Genomic DNA, 13,907 nt, shown 5'->3' with positions numbered 1-13,907 from the left:
TTTTTTCTCATAAAAGTAAGGCCGCTCTTGTTGTTCTTTCGGGAATGACATCAAATGGGGGAGAGTTCTTTGAACTTGCGCTTAATTTCCATATCTTTGTGGGGAGTGCGGTTGTGAAATATTTTAGGGGTTATCTTGTATCTTTATGTACTCCTTCATGAAAGCATTTAGCTTCGGCTATATGATTGCATCTAAATAAGTTGATATGTACCTTTCTTTGGTCTAGAAGCATCTCCGTGGAAATTTCATTAGGATCCCGTTTTCGTACCTTTTCCAATTTTATTCACAAAAAGGGGGAGAAATAATACATATGTTTACGTGTTTTACGGATCATTATGTAAGGGGGAGTGGTTTTCATGTTGAGATGAAAATATTGACTAAGAGGGAGTGATACATATCACCATAGTATTGTTGTCGAAGTTGTGATATAAGAACTTTGATACCGTGTAATAATACTATGACACTGTATAACAATGATCGAGATCTTTTGTTTTCTCATTGTTATGGATACGGAACTTAAACAACTATGATGATGAATTGAACATCCATGGAATCATGAGAGTACTTGGAAAAGACGAAGTTTTTAAGTAATGTTTAAGCACCAAGGAGATCAAGCATGTGGACGAGAAGCTACAAAGTTTTATTTATTTTGTAATCCATATGTATTGATAGCTTTTCCACTAAAATAGACAAAGGGGGAGATTTTTAGAGCATTGCTCGGTCGAACTCGCATGCGTTTCTATCTCAAGCATGTTTGTCAAATTTAGTTGCTAAAACTATATGTCTTTATTTCTAGAATACTTATAGCTAAGTCTCGGTTAGGACAAATTAGTGTAGCTGAGCTCCAGACTCCATGACGATAATCTTGCAAAGACGAAAAACTACTTAAGGAACCAGTGGAACTTCATCCGACTAAAAGGTATGTGGAGACTTGAACTTATCTATCACTCAAAAGTCTATCTACTCTATCTCCTACTCTTGAGACAAAGTCGTATAAGTATGATAGTTTTCATACATATACATTTGATATTTCGAGCCGAGTTTACTTGCCTATCTTTTTCTCGATACGTGTTGGTAAGCTTTTCGCTTTAACCATTGTTCATCTTTAACTGTGACGCAAGTCATGATGACGTTTCAATTTTGAAAATAGCTTTGATGACAATAGTCGTGAATAACGATTATTATAACATTATAGAAGAATGTTTCAATGATTGAAATGTAGAGTTGAGATGATGTAACCAACTATGGATATAAGCATATATAGTGTGTTCGCACATTAGTGTATAAATCCATGTGCCGGAAACCAAGTGTGTGCTTTCGTGCATACGGTATTGGCGAAGGAGACACGTTGGGAACGCATACTCGTACACGTACTTGCGGAAGTTTTCGAACCAAAAATTTCTGCTGAAGTTTGTATGTCTGCAAATTGGAAAACCAGTCACCTTAGGTATGCATACCCGTACGCGTACCCACAAAAGTTTTCGAACCGAAAATTTCTTTCTGAGTTTTCAAACACAATTCCGGTAGCTAAGGTACACGTACCCGTACGCGTACCCAAGATGGTTATTTCTTAAATCGGAAGTTCATGAACTCAAAACAATAAATCAATAAGGAATGCATTTGTTTGCAAACTGTGGCTATATTGTTCATGAATTGATTCAAGTGAATCAAACTGATTTTGTTTCGATTGTGTCTATGTATAAAGATCTAAGCAATTGAACAACTTTTGAACTAGTTCTTTTGAAGTCATGTGAACTAGTTGTGAAGAAGATGAATACGGTTAATATGAAAGTGCTCATGTGGCTAACCATTGTTCAACTATTTGTCAACCAACCAAATGTACACGTTTTGGTACGATTACTCAAAACTAAATGAAATACATTTCATTTGTGTGTGACAAGCTAAGTTTCGATCTAACAGTTGAAAGATATTAGATTGGAGAAATCAGGTTTTTCATCTAACGGTGAATATTGAATGCTTTGCTACCAAGGTAACCTAGATTGCAAACCCTGATTTGAAAAACTGTATAAGGGAAACTCTAGCAATTGTGAAAAACTAATCCCCACACCTCCTGTGTGATACTAGTTGGTTTTTCTAGAGTCGTTTCTCCTTTAACCGTAGGTTTCTTCTCAATACCCTGTCGGTTAACGACTAAAAAACTTCATTGGGATTGTGAATCCAGACGAAACTATTTCTCTTGTAGGTATGCGATCTGATCTTGCCAATTTCTATCGTACGAGTTCAATTGTAAGATTGGCTTGAGATTTATCTCCGATAGGGGTAGATATAAAAATAAATCACAAACATCTTCGTCTCATCGTTTGTGATTCCACAACATCTTGTTTCGCTTCCATACGATTAAGATTGTTGTGAGGTGATTGACAACTCTAGGATGTTCTTCGGGAATATGAGTCCGGATTATCAATTGGTTCCTGTTCACCTTGATTTATCAAAATACGGAACAAAACTTGTAGGTTTATCTGTGGGAGACTGATTTATCTATTTTGTAGACTTGTTTGTGTGATACAGTTTTGTCTATTCAAGTCTTCGACTTTGGCTCGTAGCAACTCTTGGTTGTGGGTGAGATCAGCTAAGGGAATCAAGTGCGTAGTATCCTGCTGGGATCAGAGACGTACGGAGCGCAACTGTACCTTGAATCAGTGTGAGATTGATTAGAGTTCAACTACAGTCCAGACCGAAGTTAGTTTGTAGTAGGCTAGTGTCTGTGGCGGCTTAATATAGTGTGGTGTTCAATCTGGACTAGGTCCCGGGGTTTTTCTGCATTTGCGGTTTCCTCGTTAACAAAATTCTGGTGTCTGTGTTATTTCTATTCCGCATTATATTTTGTTACATAATTTAAATATCATAGGTTGTGCATTGTATCGATCAATTGTGAAATCCAACCTTCGGTTGTTGATTGGAAATTGATTGATCCTTGGATATTGGTCTTTCGTACCATTCAAGTTTATTATCCTTGCATTTGATAAAAACTCGCAGATTTCTATTTGCTTGAGTAATCAAATCAAGATATTGATATATTAACTCTTCGATGTACTTTTTATTAAGATTGAGTCTGATTGTCTAGTTGATTCTCTTAAAAAGTATATTGAAGTTAGTACATACAGATTGCTAATCGAAATATTGGGTGTGCTTGTTAGACCACGCTTTTTCAATATTTTCACAAAGGAATGCTACACTTGATTTTTCGTCTTCAGATGAATCATAGTGATCAGACGTTTCATCAAGAGTTACAACAAGACCTTTGTTTCCAGTGTATTTTTTACGATTTGGACACTCATATGCAAATTGACTAAAACCTTTACACTTGAAGCACTGTGGCACATCCAAGCATACTACAAGATAACTTCGTGCTGGAATATAGTTGAGCCCTAACCAATCTCACACTGATCAAGGTACAATCGTATTCCTTAAGCCCCTGAATCCCTGCAGAAATGTACACACTTTATTCTATTAATGATCTCACCCATAACCAAGAGTTGCGACGACCCAAAGTTAAAAACTTATAAACAAATATGTCTCCAACAAATAAGTCTATTCTGATAGATAAATCTGTCTCCCACAGATATACCTATGATTTTTTTTTCGTCTTTTGATATATCAAGGTGCACAAGAACCAAATGATAATCCGGACTTATATTCCACAAGAACATCCTAGAAATATCAATCAACTCACAATAACTTAATGATATAGTAGTAGAACAAGTTATTGTGGAATCACAAAGAATGAGACGAAGAGCTTTGTGATTACTTTTTATATCTAACCTATTGGAGATAAATCTCGAGCAAATATTAAAGAAGATAGTACTCAATACGATAGAACAAGTAAGATCAAAATATGAAACTACATAAAAAAATGTTGGACTTGGCTTCAGAATCCCAATGAAGTCTTCAATTCGTTAAGCTATAATGGTCTTAGGAAAAACCTAGGTTAAAGGAGAATCAAATCTAGCCGCAACTAGTATCACACAAAAGTGTGGGGATTAGGTTTTACAGTTGTTAAATTTCTCTCTTATGTAGTATTTCAAATCAGGGTTTGCTTAGCTTAGAAACAAAGCATTCAATATTCACCGTTAGATGAAATCCTGATTTTAAGATTTAAGATTCAAGTTAAGTTTGCTTAAAACCAAAGAAATATGTATCCACTGTTAGATGGTCTTAGCTTGTCACACAAAAATAAAATATACTTTCATTTAGATATGGGTAACCATACCTAAACGTGTATATTGAGTTGGCTCAACACTAGTTAACCGAAGTTAGCCATATGAACACTTTTTTCTTAACCACATTCATGTAACACATCTAGATCAACTATGATGATCAATCAATCATGAAAGATAATCAAATGAATCTAATTGTGTTTCATGAAGTTGTTCAATTGTTCACTATCTTATAGAAAAATAAATAGACCAATTGAAGCGAAATCGGATTGAATCGTAATCGTACAAAGTACTACTACTAATATAATTCTTTGTTAGGGTTTTGGTACATAATTCTCTGTTAGGTTTTTGGTACTAATGCCATCATTATTCTTGTTTTTTTTCTTCGTATATATAACCACATACATCTTGTTGGATATAACATAAGAAACATCTTGTTTATTGAAAAAGCGGGGGTACAACAACCACACCCAACATTCGATTGGAAATCTGTATGGACAAACTCCAATATACTTTCTAGAGAATCAACTAGACATTCAGACTCAATCTAGATAAAAAGTATATCAAAGAGTTTATATCCCAATCTCTCGATTTGATATATACTCAAGCAAATAGAAATATGCGAGTCATTATAAAATACAAAAGAGATAACTTGGATTGTACCAAAGACCAATATCCAAGTTTCAATCAATTTAAATCAACAACCAAAAGGCCGGATATTCTAATTGATTGAACAACACATAACCTGTGATATTTCAATTATATAACAAAATATAACGCGGAAAAGAAATAACACAGACACCAAAATTTTGTTAACGAGGAAACAACAAATGCAAAAAAAACCCGGGACCTAGTCCAGATTGAACACACATTGTATTAAGCCGCTACAGACACTAGCCTACTCCAAATTAACTTTGGTTTGGACTGTAGTTGGACCGCAATCAATCTCACACTGATCCAAGGTACAGTTATGCTCTTACGCCTCTGATCCCAGCAGGATTCTACGTACTTGATTCCCTTAGATGACCTCACCCACAAATAAGAGTTGCTACGACCCAAAGTAGAAAACTTTAATAAACAAATCTGTATCACACAGAAAAGTCTACCGTAATAGATAAACTCATCTCCCACGAATATACCTACGAGTTTTGTTCAGTCTTTTGATAAATCAAGGTGAATAAGAACCAATCAATAAACCATACTTATATTCCCGAAGATCATCCTACTACCTCACAATAATCCTAATCGGCGCAGCGAAAAAAGATATTGTGGAATCACAAACGATGAGACGAACTGTTTATGATTACTTTTCTATCTTGTCTATCGGAGATATATAATCTCGAGCCAATTATTACAATCGTACTCGTAACGATAGAAACAGCAAGATCAGATCACACAACTACAAGAAAAGTAGTATCGGTCTGGCTTCACAATACCAATGAAGTCTTTAAGTCGTTAACCTGGTTTTAGAAGAAGAAACCAAAGGTTAAAGGAGAATCGAATCTATCTATGCAACTATTAACACACGTATGGTGTGGGGATTAGGTTTCCCAGTTCCTAGAGTTCTCTCTTATATAGTTTTCAAATCAGGGTTTGCAATCAATGTTAGCTTCGTAAAAAAGCATTCAATATCCACCGTTAGATGAAAACCTGATTAGATTCAAGCTAATATTTCTCAACCGTTAGATCGAAAACTTAGCTTGTTACACACAAATGAAATGTCCAATTTTGGGTTTACGAACCGTTCCCAAACATTAACATTTGTTGGTTCAACAATAGTTAACCAAATGGTTAGCCATATGATTACTTTCATATCCACCATATTCTCTTCACCATAACTAGTCCAAATGACTCAAATGAACTAGTGAGAGAGTTTTTGAATTGCTTAGATCTTATGTAACTACACAAGACACAATCGAAGCAAAAAAGATTTGATTCACTCGAATCGGTTCATGAACTTTATAGCCACGGTTTGCAAATTCATTCCTTAGTTTATATAAACATGAGTTCAAGAACAACCGGTTTTAGATATAACCAAATAAAGTTCGCGGACTTAAGCTCACAGAAGGAGTTCATAAACTCCAGCAGAAATTCTCGGGTCGAGAACTTCCGCCGGTTCGCGGACTTGACTCACGCCACATTCCGTTTCTCTTGATCAACAAAGTTCGCAAACTTTGGTTCAAGGAATAAGGACTTATACATATATGTGTATCCACAATAATGCTTATATCCTACCAATGGTTATGTAATCTAAACTCTCATTTCAATCATTGAAACATTCTCAGAGGACGGATATAGTCGTTATTCACAGACCATTTTTCGTCAGAGCAATTTTCAAAGTGATTGAAACATAACATGAATTTCTTCACTAGGTAAAGATGAATTTGGTTAAAGCGAAATCTTACAAACACATATTTCGAGAAATAGATAGGCGAGTTAAACTCGGGTCGAAATAACAAATGTGTATAATGAAAATCTATATATAAACACAACTTTTGTCTCAAGAGTAAGAGATAGAGTAGATAGACTTTTGAGTGACAGATAAGTTCAAGTCTCAATATACCTTTTAGTTGATGAAGATCCACCAGTTCCTTGAGTAGTACTTCGTCTTGTATGATGATTTCCATGGAGTCTTGAGCTCAACTGCACTTTCTATCCTAGTCCGAGACCTTTAGCTATGTAGGCTAGAAATCAAGACTTGTAGTTTTGATCACTAACATTGACAAACATGCTTGAGATAGCAACGCATGCGAGTTCAACCAAGCAATTCTCTAACAATCTCCCCCTTTGTCAATTTTAGTGGCAAAACTATTAATACATATGGAATACAAAAAATAAATAAATTAATTTTTGTAGCTCCTATTCCATATGCCTAATCTTCAACATTACTCGAAATCTTCGTCACTTCCAAGTACTCCAAGGATTCCAAAGGTTATAAGTTTAGCCTCATCGTTGTTGAAAATCCGTAGCTATAACAATAAGAAAATAATAGTTCTCAATCATTGTTATACAGTGTCATGGTATCATTACACAGCGTCAAAGTTCAATTGTATCACAACTTCAACAACAATATTATGGTGATATGCATCACTCCCCCTTAGTCAATACTCCATCTCACATGGAAACCACTCCCCCTTACATAATGATCTGAAAACCATATGTATTTGTAGTGTGAATTACATATTAATTCCCCCCTTTTTGTCAATAAAATTGGCGAAGGTACAAGAACGGGATCCTAATGAAATTTTCGAAAGAGACATTTCTTGACCAAAAGAAAGTAGAAATATATCATCTTTTTTAGATGCAATCATAAAGCCGATGCTAAATGCTTTCATCAAGGAGTTTATAAAGATACAAGATAACCCCTATAATATTCCACAACCGCACTCCCCACAAAGATTTGGCAATTAAGCGCAAGTTCAAAAAGAACTCTCCCCAACTAAATGTCATTACCGAAAGAACAACAAGAGCGACCTTAATTTCGAAATAAAAGAAGGATTTCTTTGGACATAACAAATTAAATACGAGTATGAATTTGAATCCAACAAAACTCAGTTAAATTAACCACAAGAAAACTCATGATTAATTTAATCGAAAAATGCTCAAACATAAGTGAACATGTGGAGACTTAAGAAAATACAATTAGATTAATCACAAGAGAACCCATAATTAATCTAATTGAAGTACACAACCAAACTAATCACAAAAGAAATCAATTTGATTGGTCATGCTCGACATAAGAAAACTTATGGAGCAACAACTAAATAACCAAACAAGATGATTATTTTAGTTGAAAATACTCGGCATACCTCACGGAACAACAACATAGATAATAAAAAATAATCAACTTGATTGTATAATGCTCAACATAAGATACTTTACGGAGCCTCACAGTAATACATAAAATATGGATCAGGGAAGATCAATTACTGCGGAATACACAAGGATTCATTCTATTTTCCATCACTATTCGCATAACGACATTTAATAGACATAATCCTTGCAAACAAAAGATTTTAACCTATCTTCCATCAAAGATTGACAATATAGGCTTAACTTTTGTATTTGTCAAAATTTTATTCATTCTTTTATCAACAAATGAATATCGACATACGAAAGACTTTACTTTTGACAAGATATGCGACAATCAAGTTCACAGACGTAAACACACAAATCCCATAAACAATTTGCAATATATAAAAACATAAAGATTAATACTGCAGAAATCATCTTCCAAATAACTTTAGAATTTAAACCATTAAATCCAAAAACATGAATATGAAAACGTTGGACATAGCTATGTGTAATCACAATAATGGCTATTCCAAACTCTAGTTATTCTTCTAATCAAAACAAGAAAAATAGAAGATTTACTAGGAAAATAGAAACACAAATTACTCTTCTTCCTCATCGGAGATACTCCAAGATGCTTGAACTGTGTTCAATTCTTCCTTGAGCTCGGGAAACTTCGTTGTAACCAAAGACAATTGTTCTTGGACACACTTCACCCTTGAATTGAACTTACACAAACCCTTGTGAATTTTTTGAAGAAGACTTAAAGTGGTAGGGTCACAATTATTAAGTGAAGCATCTCTTTGTCTTTTGCACACATTCTCTCTTATGCGTCTAAAGGTACAGGGACAAACCGGTTTGGAAACCCCGAGAGAGTTTCTAATCGAATCAAGACCACGATCACGGCAAATTTGTCCAATCCAGCAAGGGTAACCTAACGTCTTGATGGGTGAAGTCATCGAAGTCATTTGATAAATGATAAAACCACAAATATCTAGACTTTGAACACCCAATTCAAGGAAATAAACTAATTCCGAAAACTCATGACTCCACCAAGAATTCTCAATTGTGGAGGACAAATATTGGGGATACCAAGTTTCCCAAATTCCAACAACGGGATACTAAGATCATTAGTAGGAAACTTTCCTTGATTCCAAGCTACCTTCTTACCACAAAGCCCAAGAGAGATTTCATCACATGATGGTCGTTCATCACTTGGTCTAGGAAGACGCACGTTCCCCAACGGAATATTGGTAATCTTCGAAATTAATTCTCTATTAACAAGAAACCTTTCTCTATTTATCATGGATTTGAATTCCATCTTATTAAGATCAACATCATGAATGCTGGCATAGAAAATTCTTGTGAAAGAATCAAAACCTTGACCATTACCATCAAAGATATTTCCAAGCTTGAATTTTTTAAAGCAAGCTAAATCCTCTTCATGCCCACTAGAGAGATCCAATTTCTTTTCTAGGATAAAAACTTTAGATGAAATCTTTTCAAAAATTCTATCACAAGAATCATCCACAAACCTAATCCTAAGAGAGTTTTGGTCGCAAGGAACATCCATGCTAGAGGTATTTGAGCTTTTGGAGCTTCTTTTTGAGCCCTTAGAATTCATCATGAGATCTAAGAAATTGAAAGGGACAAGAAGAATTTACTTACTTGGAGTGGAACTTGACCACCCTTTCTTTCAATTTCTCCAAGAAGGCTTCAATGGAGGAAAACACACAAAACCCTAGAGGTTCACGTACGCAGACGGGTGATGGAGAAGATGGTGCACGAACTTCTTCTTTATAAGACCAATAATGGGCTTGGACCCGTTTGTGAACCGTGACCCACACAAGGAAAGTGGGAATTTCTTAGCCGGTTGCACATCAAAGGCTATGCATCCCGTGACAACACACTTTTGTGAGAGACGATGGATGTAGTAGAAAGCTTTATTTGGTATTATAAAAGAGAATAACAAAACTGTACACAACTCAAACATTTCTTGCCCCATTTCAAGATATATACAGTAAAAGCTCCATAAATTAATAGACTTGGGACTTCACAAAATTATTAATATATGGAGTTTATTAATATAGGGAGGTATAAAAAAAAATTTGCTCAACAAGAAGCTTTAAACATGCTTGACAAGTTGGAAATATTTTAGCTTCAACAAGAAGGTGCACATAATAACGAGGTCTTAAGCATATGTAAATCAAAAGATGCGATAACAATCTACAAAATTACATCATTTTCTCAAACAACTATAGATACATATTTTTCTTTATCTTAAAATTTCGGTGTAACAAGATCTATAATTTTCCGATTATGTCTATTATATTAATATATGGAGGTAAATTCCTTATGGTGGGACTAGAAAAATGTATTAATATTAAAATGTGGAGTTTATCACTATTTATAACTGGCCCAAGTTGGGACCATGATTTTTTATTAACATATAGAGTTTATCAATATATGGAGTTTTTACTGTACAAATGGGGTAGTGCCAGGCTTATTACCAAGAGGCAGAATGTGCATAGGAATTCTCATGCAACATTTCTGGTTGATATGTGTGAACAGTCCCTGTGATATAATCAACGTAATGATGATAATCAGGGAAGTCAGAGCTTTCTATCCTTCGTTTAATCTGGCTAGAAGGAAAAATTTTCCGAATCCTAGGTTGTATAATATTATTCGATGGTTTAATATGTACAGAACCTTTTTCGGAAGGATTCTTAGACTTAACAGAATTAAGTTTTTCTAAGAGATTAAAAACACCTTCGAACGCTCTAAATAGATCTTTATTAGTTGATCCATTACGATAGTATTCCTCAAAGATATCAAGAGTTAATCTAGTGAGGGTCCATATCCTTGAGCGAGACGAACGTTTCCTCAATCTTTCCTTCTTTTTATTTTTTCCTTTAGATTGGTTATCATCATCTAAAATTTCCTTTTTAGATGACATGAGATTATCATGTGAACCAGGAGGTTTTAACCATAATAATCCTTGAGCAATCTTTAAGGACTTCTGGCGTGCGTTACAGATGCCAAGAGAAAGTTTTCCAAAGAAATTTCCCATGAGACAATTTTTAAGGAACGAACAAACACAAACTTATTAGGTTTAGAGTGTTTACCTGCTCTGATACCAATTGAAAAAGCGGGGGGTACAACAACCACACCCAACAATTCGATTAGCAATCTGTATGGACAAACTCCAATATACTTTCTAGAGAATCAACTAGACAGTCAGACTCAATCTAGATAGAAAGTATATCAAAGAGTTTATATCTCAATCTCTCGATTTGATATATACTCAAGAAAATAGAAATCTGTGAGTCTTTATCAAATACAAGAGAGACAACTTGGATGGTACCAAAGACCAATATCCAAGTGTCAATCAATTTAATCAACAACCAAAAGGTCAGATATTCTAATTGATTGAACAACGCACAACCTGTGATATTTCAATTATATAACAAAATATAATGCGGAATAGAAATAACACAGACACCAGAATTCTGTTAACGAGGAAACCGCAAATGCAGAAAAACCCCGGGACCTAGTCCAGATTGAACACACACTGTATTAAGCCGCTACAGACACTAGCCTAATCCAAATTAACTTTGGTCTGGACTGTAGTTGAACCCCAATCAATCTCACACTAATCCAAGGTACAGTTATGCTCCTACGCCTTTGATCCTAGCAGGATGCTACGTAGTTGATTCCCTTAGATGATCTCACCCACAACTAAGAGTTGCTATGACCCAAAGTCGAAGACTTTAATAAACAAATCTATATCACACAGAAAAGTCTTCGGTAATAGATAAATCCGTCTCCCACGAATATACCTACGAGTTTTGTTCCGTCTTTTGATAAATCAAGGTGAACATGAACCAATCAATAAACCGGACTTATATTCCTGAAGAACAGCCTAGTATTATTGATCACCTCACAATAATCCTAATCGACGCAGCGAAAAAGATATTGTGGAATCACAAACGACGAGACGAAGTGTTTGTGATTACTTTTTTGTCTTGCCTATCGGAGATATAAAATCTCGAGCCAATTATTACAATCGTACTTGTAACAATAGAAACAACAAGATCAGATTACACAACTACAAGAAAAGTAGTATCGGACTGGCTTTACAATCCCAATGAAGTCTTTAAGTCGTTAACCTGGTTTTAGAAGAAGAAACCAAAGGTTAAAGGAGAATCGACTTTAGCTATGCAACTAGTATCACACGTAAGGTGTGGGGATTAGGTTTCCCAGTTGTTAGAGTTCTCCCTTATATAGTTTTCAAATCAGGGTTTGCAATCAATGTTAGATTGGTAATAAAGCATTCAATATTCACCATTAGATGAAAACCTGATTAGATTCAAGCTAATATTTCTCAACCGTTAGATCGAAAACTTAGATTGTTACACACAAATGAAATGTCCAATTTTGTGTTTACGAACCGTTCCCAAACATTAACATTTGTCGGTTCAACAATAGTTAACCAAATGGTTGGCCATATGATTACTTTCATATCCACCATATTTTTCTTCACCATACCTAGTCCAAATGACTCAAATGAACTAGTTAGAGAGTTTTTCAATTGCTTAGATCTTATGTAACTACACAATACACAATCGAAGCAAAAAAGGTTTGATTCACTCGAATCGGTTCATGAACTTTATAGCCACGGTTTGCAAAAGCATTCCTTAGTTTATATAAACATGAGTTCAAGAACAACCGGTTTTAGATATAACCAACTCAAGTTCGCGGACTTAAGCTCACGGAAGGAGTTCACAAACTCCAGCAGAAATTCTCGGGTCAAGAACTTCCGCCGGTTCGCGGACTTGACTCACGCCACATTCCGTTTCTCTTGATCAACAAAGTTCGCAAACTTTGGTTCAAGGAATAAGGACTTATACATATATGTGTTTCCACAACAATTCTTATACCCTACTAATGGTTATGTAATCTAAATTCTCATTTCAATCATTGAAACATTCTCAGAGGACGAATATAACCTTTATTCACAGACCATTTTTCGTCAGAGCAATTTTCAAAGTGATTGAAACATAACATGACTTTCGTCACTAGGTAAAGATGAATTTGGCTAAAGCGAAACCTTACCAACACATATTTCGAGTAATAGATAGGCGAGTTAAACTCGGCTCGAAATAGCAAATGTGTATAATGAAAATCTATATATCAACACGACTTTTGTCTCAAGAGTAGGAGATAGAGTAGATAGACTTTTGAGTGACAGATAAGTTCAAGTCTCCACATACCTTTTAGTCGATGAAGATCCACCAGTTCCTTGAGTAGTCCTTCATCTTGTATGATGATTTCCATGGAGTCTTGAGCTCAACTACACTTTCTATCCTAGTCCGAGACCTTTAGTTATGTAGGCTAGAAATCAAGAGTTATAGTTTTGATCACTAACATTGACAAACATGCTTGAGATAGCAACGCATGCGATTTCGACCGAGTAATGCTCTAACATTTATAACAATAAACATCTCCTAAAGTTTCTCAGATTTATTTATGGAAACGTATCACAAAAATTTATTATATATATGTATTGGTTTATTGGAAGGAAAATAATAAATTTTTGTGATGTTTTTTTAAATTTAAAAATAATAATTCTTTATGATTTATGTGATAATTAAATAAGAGAAGCTCATGCTGCAGCCAGTCCATCATTTCCCGTCAAAGTTGGTTCTACATAGTCCCTTTTGGTACTGCTAGAGTGATAAGTTACGTTCTCCTCCCATGATGTATATGTGTATTGGTTTCTTGGAAGGTTACAAAATTCAACCAATTTTTATGCCCTTTTAGTTAATTGACGAGCATATTTCAGGTTACCGACTTTGAAGACAAGGGAAGCCGAAGCAAGAGCAGCTACAATTTTTCCAACGACATCAGGCCCCATCATTGTTGATCTTCAGGCCT

The sequence above is a fragment of the Papaver somniferum genome, chromosome 4 (assembly GCF_003573695.1).
Source record: "Papaver somniferum cultivar HN1 chromosome 4, ASM357369v1, whole genome shotgun sequence".
Lineage (NCBI taxonomy): Eukaryota > Viridiplantae > Streptophyta > Magnoliopsida > Ranunculales > Papaveraceae > Papaver > Papaver somniferum.
Note: the sequence above shows the minus strand (reverse complement) of the source record.